Source organism: Paramisgurnus dabryanus, chromosome 11, assembly GCF_030506205.2.
Source record: "Paramisgurnus dabryanus chromosome 11, PD_genome_1.1, whole genome shotgun sequence".
Taxonomy (NCBI): Eukaryota; Metazoa; Chordata; class Actinopteri; order Cypriniformes; family Cobitidae; genus Paramisgurnus; species Paramisgurnus dabryanus.
This window is the reverse complement of record NC_133347.1, coordinates 24,134,550-24,148,714: the sequence shown is the minus strand read 5'-3', so window position 1 is coordinate 24,148,714 and position 14,165 is coordinate 24,134,550. Positions and strand designations below refer to the sequence as shown.

At 34.5% G+C, this 14,165-nt stretch overlaps 1 pseudogene; it reads right to left on the bottom strand.

The window, feature by feature from the left end:
- LOC135729715 (uncharacterized) overlaps window positions 1-14,148 on the bottom strand; it is a 47,379-nt pseudogene extending 33,231 nt beyond the window's left edge.
- Window positions 14,149-14,165: the final 17 nt, after the last annotated feature.

The following is a 14,165-nucleotide window of genomic DNA, read 5'->3' as shown; positions in this document are numbered from 1 at the left end:
TAACCGTGGTGCAATTGCTCTGAACCCTGATGTCGTCAAAGATGTAAACATGTTGATATAAGATATAATTTCATCCGATCAGCAATCAGTGATGGCAAAGTGACAATTGAGTATTGCCCCACAGGAGAAATGGTGGCTGATGTTCTGACTAAACCAGTGACGAAATTTAAAATAGAAAAGTTCAAGAGTTTTATGTTTGGCATGTAAATGCAATGAAAGAGAAAGACAAGATTGTTCATGTGCTACCGGTATATTGTTGTTATGATATACAGTATTGTACATTATGAGAGCAAGTGGGGGTATTAACGTTTATAATAAATGTGCCCTCATAGTGTTCATGTCACGTGTATGTAACCTGTCTTCCATATAAGGAAATAAATATGCAAATAAATGTGGTTCTGGTTCTAGCAGAGAGCAGAGTGGTACACGCATATGTTTTCCACCATATTGTTTTAATAAATTACCGGTTATCAATTATGCAAAATGGCTGCATCAACAACATTACAGTATGTGGGCTATCAGACGATAAGTCAGGACCTCTGATCATTATCTCTATTACGTTATTATATAGTCTCATGGTTCACTATATCGGGTTGGACGGCGCCAACTTGGACCTCTGATTATAGTTTGAGTTCTGTATTAAGTTGTATATAGTTGGCTAGGGTTGCGTAAGTATTTCTTAATAATAATTAAGGGCACGCCAGCATGGGGCAGTTGCTTCAACCATTTCCTCTGGTTACACGGATAGACTAATTATTTACCCTAACTAAGTTGTGTATAATTGTGATTACTATACGAGGGCTATATAAGTCAGGACCTCTGGTGTGGTTGAGTTTTTCAGAACAGCACAACGGCCGGTGTGGGCTGATATGATACTGGTAATCGAATGAACGAGTTCAATGTAAATATGAGTAAATGGAATGATCAAACGTTTATCCAAATTCTATAATTACATCAATTTGATTCAGAATTATGTACAGCATTGTTTATATCTTTTGGAGTCAGATATTAAGTTGCGTAATTTTAAAATGTCATCTGTAAGCACCAGAAGAGACCAAACGCGCAACAATCCTTCTGCCATGATGTTTGGTTTTCGCCCTCGGGCCAAACGGATGGATACATATTTTATTTTTCCTCTTACAGTTGTAGTTGTTTTGGTAATACCATTACCATCTTCAGTTATTAAAAACCAGTTTGCCTTTATTTCATATGTGTGATGATATTGATGTTTTAAACAGCTAGTTTAGATTTATATCAGCATTATGGCAATTGATGTTACCTGTACCTGATCACATGTTTTCCTCTGACCTTTTAAACATAACCTTGTTCATACTGTTTAAAAGTAAATAAATGTGGACAACAATACATTTTACAGTGTAAATATTTAATGTCTCACATTTCTGGAGGTTAAGGCCATAAAATCGCTGTTCTTACAGTATGAAATGTACAGTAAATGCATTTACAACAAGCTAAATTGCACTAGTGCAGTGTTTCTCAACTTTGGTCCTCGGCTCGGGCCCCCCTCCCAGAATATTTGAAATGTCTCCCTAATTAATATCAGGTGTTTTATATAAGACATCTAAAACATTCTGGGAGGGGGCCCGAGGACTGGAGTAGAGATACATTGCACTAGAGATATTAATACAGTCTTTTACTGTTCATTTGCAGTATTTGACTATTTGATGTTAGTTACTATCATTTCAGCAAGCATTTTTTACAGTATCACTCGTTCAATAGTGAATTTTCATGTGGTCCTTAGGATTTTCTTTTTGTTTAAAAATCCTTTTCACACTAAGGACAATGTTTATGACGCTCTCCAGTGTGAATTCTCATGTGAATCTTAAGACTAGCACTCCATCTGAAACTCTTGCCACACTGAAGACATGAGTATGGACGCTCTCCAGTGTGACATCTCATGTGGTTGTCAAGACTTGATTTATGTTTGAAACTCCTGTCACACTGAAGACATGCGTATGGACGCTCTCCAGTGTGACATCTCATGTGGCTGTCAAGACTTTCTTTGCGTTTGAAACTCTTTCCACACTGAAGACATGCGTATGGACGCTCTCCAGTGTGACATCTCATGTGGCTGTCAAGACTTTCTTTGCGTTTGAAACTCTTTCCACACTGAAGACATGAGTATGGACGCTCTTCAGTGTGACATCTCATGTGGCTGTTAAGATTTGATTTCTGTGTGAAACTCTTTCCACACTGAAGACACATGTATGGACGCTCTCCAGTGTGAATTCTCATGTGGATTTGAAGATTGACTTTGTATATGAAACTCTTCCCACACTCAAGACATGTGTATGGACGCTCTCCAATGTGAACACTCACATGTTTTTTAAGTTTCGATTTCAGTTTAAAACTCTTTTTACAATGAGGACATGCATACGGATGCTCTCCACTGTGAACTGTCATGTGCAGATTAAGCTGTGATTTCTGTGTGAAACCCTTTCCACACTGAAGACATGAGTATGGGCACTCTCCAGGGTGAACTCTCATGTGTCTGTCAAGACTTGATTTATATTTGAAACTCCTGTCACACTGAAGACATGCGTATGGACGCTCTCCAGTGTGAATTCTCACATGACTTTCAAGTATCGATTTCTGAATAAAACCCTTTTCACAATGAGGACATGTATATGGATACTGTCCACTGTGAACTCTCATGTGCCTGTTAAGATTGACTTTTTCTATAAAACTCTTTCCACACTCAAGACATGAGTATGGATGCTCTCCAGTGTGAATTCTCATGTGCCTGTCAAGTTTTTGTTTCTGTTTGAAACTCTTTCCACACTGATCACATGTGTATGGGCGTTCTCCAGTGTGAACTCTCATGTGCACATCAAGATTTGATTTCCGTGTGAAACTTTTTCCACACTCCAGACATGTGCATGGAAGCTTTCTTGTTTGAATTTTCACATGTTCCTCAGAATGTCTTTTAAGTGTAAAACTGTTCTCACAGTGAGGTGAGGATTTTCCCGCTTCTGTACTTTGCTTTCTTTTTAGAAATAAAGTATTTTCCATCTGCAAGCTACTGGATGTTTCTCTCATTTTGAAATGATGAGGTGTCTGAGAGTAGTGTTTCTCCTCAACTTCATCCAGTTCATCACTTTCAACTTTCAGGTCCATTAAGTCTAAAATGAAACAAAAGAATTTGGTGTTTTTTCTGTCATTTTCATGTTAATATCATAAACCTTCAGTAAAATGCTATACCTTTATAAGTTAGATATGCTTTTTTATTATGATTCAAATCTGATGAACCGGGTGAAATTTTACCTTGATGTTCCTCACCAATTATAAATGCAGAAACACAAATAGAGACTTACCTTTGGGTTCCTCTGTGTCTTCTTGTTTAATTCGGCATAGGTCTGGATCACTCATGTCTTCAGTCTTCTCTTTAATCAAAACATAAATTTATACATTTTAACATCAACAACTTTAAGAAAATGTATTAAAAACTGAAAAATACTAACTGCTCCAATATACAGAATATTATTATGATGTCAACAATATTATTTAGATCCAATATTATTTACATTGAATAACGGAAAATGTTATTAAATTGTATATAATATTATTAAAGATAATTCAATTTGAGAGAAATGCAATTTCCAGTGAGAGGAAGAATATAGAAAAATAAAAATTCAGCTTTATCAAGTCTATTACCTCGACTCTTCCAACAATCAATGTCAGTGTTGGAAACTGTTTCTAGTGAAGACCAGGAGTCTTGTATTGTCTTCAGCAGTAGTCTTTATTGTAGACAGTGAAGTCTTTAAATCCGAGCGTACTCCTACTGGTGCTGCAGTCATCAAGTCTAACTGATGCTGGAACTACATTGCATTTATACACATTTTAATGGGCGGTCCTATAAAATGGAAACAAAGCACTTAACTTTAAACAAAACATTGAAAGGAATTAGCACAGCCACTCCCATAGGTGTCATTTACACTGGGGACGCTGGGGAACATGTCCCCACCACTTTTTGAAATGGCTGATTTTGTCCCCACCACTTTTTGAAAGCATTTGGTTAAAATGTTCAGAAAATAAAACAATACTTACACTGCAAAAATTACTTTCTTACTTAGTATTTTTGTCTTGTTTTCAGTAGAAATATCAAAAAATTCTTAAATCAAGATGTTTTTTCTTGATGAGCAAAATGACCTAAGAAAATAACTCTAGTTTTAAGACAAATAATATACAATTTAAGTGAATTTGTGATTAAAACAAGCAAAAATATCTGCCAATGGGGTGAGAAAAAAATCTAAAAATAAGATTTCTTTTTACTTAAACACTAAATTTAAGCAAAATTTTCTCACCCCATTAGCAGATATTGTTGCTTGTTTTAAGCACAAATTCACTTAAATTGTATAGCTTTTGTCTAAAAACTAGACTTATTTTCTTACATCTTTTTGCTCATCAAGAAAATACATCTTGATTTAAGAATTTTTAGATATTTCTACAGAAAGTAAGTCAGATTTTTAAGAAAAAAATTATTAGTATTTTGTCTTATTTTCAGTAAAAATATCTAAAAATTCTTAAATTAAGATGCTTTTTCTTGATGAGCAAAAATCTAGTTTTTAGACCCAAAATATCAAATTTAAGTGATTTTGTGCATAAAACAAGCAAAAAAATCTGCCAGTGGGGTAAGAATTTCTTCTAGAATTTTTCTTGAATTTAGTGTTTAAGAAAAATGTTCAAGATTTTTTGTTTTATGCACAAAATCACTTACATTTGATATTTTTGGTCTAAAGACTTATTTTCTTAGGTAATTTTGCTCATCAAGAAGACAAAACAAGACAAAAATACAAAGAACATTTTTTCTTGGAGATCATTTTTTGCAGTCTACGGCTGGTTTTGTGGTCCTGGGTCACATATGTTGCGTTGTGTGCTTATAGTGTGTTTTCTTTTACCTATGTAATGAATTTCATTGTAATCATTGACTTAACGTGCTGCTGTTTTCTACAGTATGGTGCTTGGCACTGTTCGGTTGAGCTGGTGTTGCAGGGACTGTTACATGTGCAGTCGACATTGTTGAGGGTTTTATGCTGAGTATTTTTGTGTTGTTGACTATGCCCATTTTTGATGCGCCGTTATTCAATATTTTTCCAGTCCTGCTGTAATGTCTTTTCATCTGATCTTTTGTCCCCACCACTTTTCAACACAAACTGACGCCCCTGGCCACTCCTAATCCTGGAATTTCACCAATCCATAATCTCATTAACATAAATGTCCCATACAGACCACTTCATTATCATAGAAATCGTTCACGCCTTGACATTTATCTGTGACTTAAACCCTTGGCTGAATCATAAGCAAATGGCCACCAACTCACAGCATTGGATGGGCCATCAAGAGCCATTACATTCTGCTTTGTTTATCCTTAATGGCCCAATCCTACGGAAGAGGATTAGGGCCACTGGTGAAAAAATTATTTGAATTCTGACTTTATTCTCAGAATTCTGACTTTAATCTCAGAATTCTGAGATTAAAGTCAGAATTCTGAGATTAAAGTCAGAATTCTGAGAATAAAGTCAGAATTCTGAGAATAAAGTCAGAATTCTGAGAATAAAGTCAGAATTCTGAGATTAAAGTCAGAATTCAAATTTTGAGTTTAAAGTCAGAATTCTGAGATTAAAGTCAGAATTCTGAGATTAAAGTCAGAATTCTGAGTTTAAAGTCAGAATTCTGAGAATAAAGTCAGAATTCTGAGAAAAAAGTCAGAATTCTGAGAAAAAAGTCAGAATTCTGAGAAAAAAGTCAGAATTCTGAGAAAAAAGTCAGAATTCTGAGAAAAAAGTCAGAATTCTGAGAAAAAAGTCAGAATTCTGACTTTAAACTCAGAATTCTGACTTTAAACTCAGAATTCTGAGATTAAAGTCAGAATTCTGAGATTAAAGTCAGGATTCTGAGAATAAAGTCAGAATTCTGAGATTAAAGTCAGAATTCTGAGATTAAAGTCAGAATTCTGAGATTAAAGTCAGAATTCTGAGATTAAAGTCAGAATTCTGAGAATAAAGTCAGAATTCTGAGAATAAAGTCAGAATTCTGAGAATAAAGTCAGAATTCTGAGAATAAAGTCAGAATTCTGAGAATAAAGTCAGAATTCTGAGAATAAAGTCAGAATTCTGAGAAAAAAGTCAGAATTCTGAGATTAAAGTCAGAATTCTGACTTTAAACTCAGAATTCTGAGATTAAAGTCAGAATTCTGAGATTAAAGTCAGGATTCTGAGAATAAAGTCAGAATTCTGAGATTAAAGTCAGAATTCTGAGATTAAAGTCAGAATTCTGAGATTAAAGTCAGAATTCTGAGATTAAAGTCAGAATTCTGAGAATAAAGTCAGAATTCAAATTCTGAGATTAAAGTCAGAATTCTGAGATTAAAGTCAGAATTCTGAGATTAAAGTCAGGATTCTGAGAATAAAGTCAGAATTCTGAGATTAAAGTCAGAATTCTGAGATTAAAGTCAGAATTCTGAGATTAAAGTCAGAATTCTGAGAATAAAGTCAGAATTCTGAGAATAAAGTCAGAATTCTGAGAATAAAGTCAGAATTCTGAGAATAAAGTCAGAATTCTGAGAATAAAGTCAGAATTCTGAGAATAAAGTCAGAATTCTGAGAAAAAAGTCAGAATTCTGAGAAAAAAGTCAGAATTCTGAGAAAAAAGTCAGAATTCTGACTTTAAACTCAGAATTCTGACTTTAAACTCAGAATTCTGAGATTAAAGTCAGAATTCTGAGATTAAAGTCAGAATTCTGAGATTAAAGTCAGAATTCTGAGAATAAAGTCAGAATTCTGAGAATAAACTCAGAATTCTGAGATTAAAGTCAGAATTCAAATTTTGAGTTTATAGTCAGAATTCTGAGTTTAAAGTCAGAATTCTGAGATTAAAGTCAGAATTCTGAGTTTAAAGTCAGAATTCTGAGAATAAAGTCAGAATTCTGAGATTAAAGTCAGAATTCTGAGTTTAAAGTCAGAATTCTGAGTTTAAAGTCAGAATTCTGAGATTAAAGTCAGAATTCTGAGATTAAAGTCAGAATTCTGAGTTTAAAGTCAGAATTCTGAGATTAAAGTCAGAATTCTGAGTTTAAAGTCAGAATTCTGAGATTAAAGTCAGAATTCTGAGTTTAAACTCAGAATTCTGAGAATAAAGTCAGAATTCTGAGAAAAAAAGTCAGAATTCTGAGAAAAAAGTCAGAATTCTGAGAAAAAAGTCAGAATTCTGACTTTAAACTCAGAATTCTGACTTTAAACACAGAATTCTGACTTTAAACTCAGAATTCTGACTTTAAACTCAGAATTCTGAGAATAAAGTCAGAATTCAAATTCTGAGATTAAAGTCAGAATTCTGAGATTAAAGTCAGGATTCTGAGATTAAAGTCAGGATTCTGAGAATAAAGTCAGAATTCTGAGATTAAAGTCAGAATTCTGAGATTAAAGTCAGAATTCTGAGATTAAAGTCAGAATTCTGAGAATAAAGTCAGAATTCTGAGAATAAAGTCAGAATTCTGAGAATAAAGTCAGAATTCTGAGAATAAAGTCAGAATTCTGAGATTAAAGTCAGAATTCTGAGATTAAAGTCAGAATTCTGAGATTAAAGTCAGAATTGCAACTGCCTTTGGAGAGTAATTTTTTAAATTAAGTGTTATTTTATGCATTTTTAGGTAAAGAGAAAGACTTTATAGTGTTTAATGTTGGTTTATCTTATTGATTTAGAAGAGTTTGTGTTATATTTTTACGAATTGTTTGGTTACCATCGTGCAGAAGAGTGCCGCTTGTGGTTAAGTTGTGGATGTGACGTACGTATTTCTTTTAAAGAGCATTAACTTTGTTAATGCCTGTCTGAAGATCAGTCTCTTCTCACATGTTCATCCAATGTGTCATTAGCATGCTAACGTGTGCTTATGCTAATTAGCATTATATAGAAACTGACAATTGGTTTAACTAGACTTTTTTGCTTGATTTTTCTTTGTTGAAAAGATCAGAATTAATTGCGTGGAAAACTTTTCCTTAACTGAATTAAGTTTATTGAACAAGATATTTTTATGACCAATGAAAATATATTTATTAAGTTGGTGCAGAAGATTATTTGTTTAAATTAACCTAATGTATTAGCCTAAACTAATTTCATGGAAAAGTTTTCATTAATTCAATTATGTTGAATGAACAAAACATTTTCTGAGTGTAACCTCTGCCCACAGGAATATGTCAGGTGCCAGCTAAGCTCAAACGGCTCTGACTAAGGGAAGCTGCTGTCAAATCACAAGCTACACAATCAGAACTCATTACGTATTTCTAAAGGATGGAATACGTATCAGCCCATTTTTAGGACAGTGAAAACAGAGCTATAGAGATAAGTAAATTGTGTGAAAAAATACAGTTTTTTTACACAGGAAACATGGACACGTTATATTGCGCACCATAAATACAATCATAGCTTCAAAAACATAGGAAAAATGGGACATTTAACAACTTACTCCAAGTAATTTTAGTTATTTTAGATAGATAACACATCAGTAATTTGGATCTAAATGTAGTTGTAAATTCAAGTAAGGTAAAATTTTAGCAAGGTAAAAACAAAACAAATGTTATAATTAAACACTTTCACTCAGAAAGTGATCAAAGTTTGTAATTACAGGGAAGGGGTTCCTAATTGAAATGCATAAGGTGGTCTTAAATGGGTCCATGGGTGGGACTGAATGCCTTCACAGTGAATAATGGTGGAAAAAGAGACAATATTTCCTTTAATAAATACAAGATGTTTACAAAGACATGCAATATACAGTAGACTAAGTATCATCATAATATTGTGCTCACATTAAGAAATGTTTTGATTTTTCCCATTGTGTTTTGTGGCACTGTTCCATTGAAGCTTATCTGTAAAAAATGATTAATTAATTAATTAATTAATAAGAAATCTGTTCAACAAAACAAATTATGATGTATTTAATTTTTTAATGAATGTAAAATGAATCACAAAACATTTAGGGCTCTATCATACACCCGGCGCAATGCAACGCAATGCGCGACGCAAGTGTCTTTTGCTAGTTTCAACCCAGCGCAATGACCATTTTCACGTTTAGCGCCACGTTGTTTAAATAGCAAATGCATTTGCGCCCATTTTTGCGCCCATGGGCTTTCTGATTTACAAAACGAGGTGTGTTCAGGCACATTCTTGCCGTGTTGCTATTTTGAGACAACTAAAATAGACTACGCCATTGACCAACAAAAACCTGGTCTAAAGTCTAAAGTCAGTGGCGCAATATGTTTTTTGTTATTTAATGAGCGCGTTAGAAATATGCACCTATACACAGGACAACAACGTGGGTTTGCTTATCACACACATAGACGCGCAGCAGCACAAAAACGGTTTTAAATATAAAAAAATTAAAGCATTCGAATGTAAAAGATTATTATTGAGTCTCTTGGACATAAATGAGGACCGATTATGAGACGTTAGAAGGCACAAAGAGCTGCTTCACCTGTAGCCTGGTAAGTAAATAAATGCTTTGCTTTAAACAAATGCATCTGTTTTTAAATGTTTTTTTTTTTAAATGCTTCCCCACGGATTTATTGTATATGATGACCTGTGGATATGATAAGATGAGAAACATTTTTAAGTAATGCTTTATAAAAAAAAAAGAATGGCTCTGTCCAAGTGCTGAAACGTGAGGAGAGCCGTTTGTAAATTCTTTATCTCCTGTTTGTTACAAATAAAGTATTTTTAGAGTACAAACCTTATCTTACATACTTGTTAATTATTTTTTGATGATATTGGATAGCCATACATTTACAGCAATTAAAAGCCTGCTATTTTTCTTCCATGACTAAAAGAAAACGGGTTTTAAAGGTTTTAATAAAAAAAACAATTTCAATACAAGTGAAAAACAACACAATTATTTAACATTAATCTTAAACTAGGGATCTTCTTCCTCCACTTAGGTTTTCAGTTTACAAAGTCCGTAATCTAAATAGGGATTAGACATAGCGCAAGTGCAACTGGCTTTTAAAAGGGATGAGAGGTAAGACTCTTTTTATTGCACGTTACTCCCAAAACACACCCATTACTCATTAAAAGAATATATGACCAACCCTTTTCGACCATGCGCTTGGCACACAAACCTTTTTTCCTGTACTTAAATTAGCAAAAGCGGATTCGGACACGCTCATTTAGACCGTGCGCTGTGCCCTTTTGACAATTCGCTTAGATCGTTAAAATAATCAGTTCATAGGTTCTATATGTCATTTATGCCTCTGGTCGGCGCTGAAATGTGCCCTTCATCTGATTGGCTAAACCGCGGCCTGAATTCCTTGTGTCAGGCAGAATACGAGTTCTTCAAGTTCGCAACGTAAGGCAGGGCTCACTGATAACTCTGCATGATGTTTGATGCAGAAATATATTTCTGAACACATAATTAATGCTGCTGCAAAGCTTTGCCGGTCAAAGTAAAGATTTGTTGTTGGTTGAAGTGGTAATACCATTACCATCTTCACTTGTTAAAAACCAGTTTGCCTTTATTTCATATGTGTGATGATATTGATGTTTTATTGAAACAGCTAGTTTAGTTTTATATCAGCATTATGGCAATTGATGTTTCCTTTAGCTGATCACTTGTTTTCCTCTGACCTTTAAAACATCACCTTGTTCATACTGTATAAAACAGGCTTGTGCACAATTCAGAATTTCAGAATTGGCCTCTATTTAATTCATGAATTGGAATTTGAATTGAATTGACTCCGGCCCTACAGGAAGTTGAATTGGAATTGGAATGACAGGAAGTGGAATTAAATTCATGGCAATTCAACAAAATTCCACAGTCACACAACAGAAAGAATCTCACATACATTCAGTGTCAGGAAAGTTACTTTGGAAAATTGTTTGGCAACCATTTTAAATACTTGGTTAAAGTGAAGCATTCTGGGAAACAAAGTCATACTCCAGTGTGTTCCATAAAATAACAATTACAATACACTTACATTTGCTAGAGTTTTTAACATTAATTTCTGGGGGAAAACATTTCCTGTTAATGTAATCTGTACAAGTAGTTCAAACTAATATAATTTATAGAATATGTAATGCAATTACATCTATAATACTGAAAGCTTCATTTTTAACACTTCACTTACTGTTTAATATGTATATGAATTTTTTTGAATTTCTATTGAATTGCAATTCTGCTTCTGTTAATTCAAATTCGAATTGCAATTCTAGATCCTGTTTTTCACATCAATTGAATTGGAATTTAGGAGTCATTCTTAATTCCACAGTCACACTTAATTTCACAGAATTGTGCATACGCCTGGTATAAAATTAAATAAACATGGACAACAATACATTTTACAGTGTAGTGGTCAATATTTAATGTCTCACAGTACATTACTGGAGGAAAGACCATAAAATTGCTCTTCATATTACAGTATGAAATGTACAGTAAATGCATTTACAACGAGCTAAATTGCACTAGTGCAGTGTTTCTCAACTCCGGTCCTCAGCTCGAGCCCCCCTCTCAGAATATTTGAAATGTCTCCCTAATTAATATCAGGTGTTTTATATAAGAAGACATCTAATACATTCTGGGAGGGGGCCCCAGGACTGGAGTTGAGAAACACTGCACTAGAGATATTAATACAATGTTTTACTGTTAATTTGTTTTACTGTTCATTTGCAGTATTTGACTATTTGACGTTAGTTACTATCATTTCAGCAAGCATTTTTTAGAGTATCACTCCTTCCTTAGTGAATTTTCATGTGGTCCTCAGGATTTTCTTTTTGTTTAAAAATCCTTTTCATACTAAGGACAATGTTTATGGACGCTCTCCAGTGTGAATTCTCTTATGTCTTTCAAGTGCCGATGTCTGTTTGAAACCCTTTTCACAATAAGGACATGTATATGGACGCTCTCCAGAGTGAACTCTCATGTGCACAATAAGCTGTGATTTGTCTATAAAACTCTTTCCACACTGAAGACATGTGTATGGACGCTCTCCAGAGTGAATTTTCATGTGCCTGGCAAGAGTTACTTTGTCTTTAAAACCCTTTCCACACTGAAGACATGAGTGTGGCCGCTCTCCAGTGTGAATTCCTTTGTGTTTCTTAAGCTCTGATTTCAGTATGAAACTCTTTCCACACTCAAGACATGTCTCTGGATGCTCTCCAGTGTGAATTCTCATGTGTGTCTGAAGATTTTGTTTGTATGTGAAACTCTTTCCACACTGAAGACATGTGAATGGACGCTCTCCAGTGTGAACTCTCATGTGCCTTTGAAGATATGATTTCTGTGTAAATCTCCTGTCACACTGACGACATGCGTATGGATGCTCTCCAGTGTGCGTTCTCATATGACTTTCAAGTATCGATTTCTGATTGAAACCCTTTTCACAATGAGGACATGCATATGGATGCTCTCCACTGTGAACTGTCATGTGCAGATTAAGCCCCAATTTCTGTTTGAAACTCTTTCCACACTCAAGACATGAGTATGGACGCTCTCCAGTGTGAGTTCTCATGTGCATTTTAAGATTTTGTTTGTGTGTGAAACTCTTTCCACACTCAAGACATGTCTCTGGATGCTCTCCAGTGTGAATTCTCATGTGTGTCTGAAGATTTTGTTTGTGTGTGAAACTCTTTCCACACTCAAGACATGTCTCTGGATGCTCTCCAGGATGAATTCTCATGTGTGTCTGAAGATTTTGTTTGTATGTGAAACTCTTTCCACACTGAAGACATGTGAATGGACGCTCTCCAGTGTGAACTCTCATGTGGCTTTGAAGATATGATTTCTGTGTAAATCTCCTGTCACACTGAATACATGCGTATGGATGCTCTCCAGTGTGCGTTCTCATATGACTTTCAAGTATCGATTTCAGATTGAAACCCTTTTCACAATGAGGACATGTATATGGATGCTCTCCACTGTGAACTGTCATGTGCAGAGTAAGCCCTGATTTCTGTGTGAAACTCTTTCCACACTCAAGACATGAGTATGGACGCTCTCCAGTGTGAATTCTCATGTGAATCTCAAGAGTTTGTTTCTGTTTGAAACTCTTTCCACACTCAAGACATGTGTATGGGCGTTCTCCAGTGTGAACTCTCATGTGCACATCAAGATTTGGTTTCTGTGTGAAACTCCTCCCACACTGCAGACATGTGCATGGAAGCTTTCTTGTTTGAATTTTCACATGTTCCTCAGAATGTCTTTTAAGTGTAAAACTGTTCTCACAGTGAGGTGAGGATTTGCCCGCTTCTGTACTTTGCTTTCTTTTTAGAAATAAAGTATTTTCCATCTGCAAGCTACTGGATGTTTCTCTCATTATGAAATGATGAGGTGTCTGATAGTAGTGTTTCTCCTCAACTTCATTCAGTTCATCACTTTCAACTTTCAGGTCCATTAAGTCTAAAATGAAACAAGAGAATTTGATTTTTTCTGTCATTCTCATGTTAATATCATAAACCTTCAGTAAAATGCTATACCTCTAAGTTAGATATGCTTTTTTACTATGATTCAAATCTTGATGTTCCTCACCAATTATAAATGCATAAACACAAATAGACACTGACCTTTATGTTCCTCTGTGTCGATTTGTTTACTTCGGCATAGGTCTGGATCACTCATGTCTTCAGTCTTCTCTTTAATCAAAACATAAATTAATACATTTTCACATTAACAACTTTAAGCAAATCCATTAAAAATAAAAAATACTAAGTGCTCCGATATCAGCAAATTATTATGATGTCAACAATATTATTTGGATCCAATATTATTTACATTGAATAAAGGAAAATGTTATTAAATTGTAGTTAATATTATTAAAGATAATTCAATTTGAGAGAAATGCAATTTCCAGTGAGAGGAAGAATATAGAAAAATAAAAATTCAGCTTTATCAAGTCTATTACCTCGACTCTTCCAACAATCAATGTCAGTTTTGGAAACTGTTTTCAGTGAAGACCAGGAGTCTTGTATTGTCTTCAGCAGTAGTCTTTATTGTAGATAGAGAAGTCTTTAAATCCGAGCGTACTGCTACTGGTGCTGCAGTCATCAAGTCTAACAGATGCTGGAACTACATTGCATTTATACACCTTTTAAGGGGCGGTCCTATAAAATGGAAACAAAGCACTTAACTTTAAACAAAACATTGAAAGGAATTAGCACAGCCACTCCTA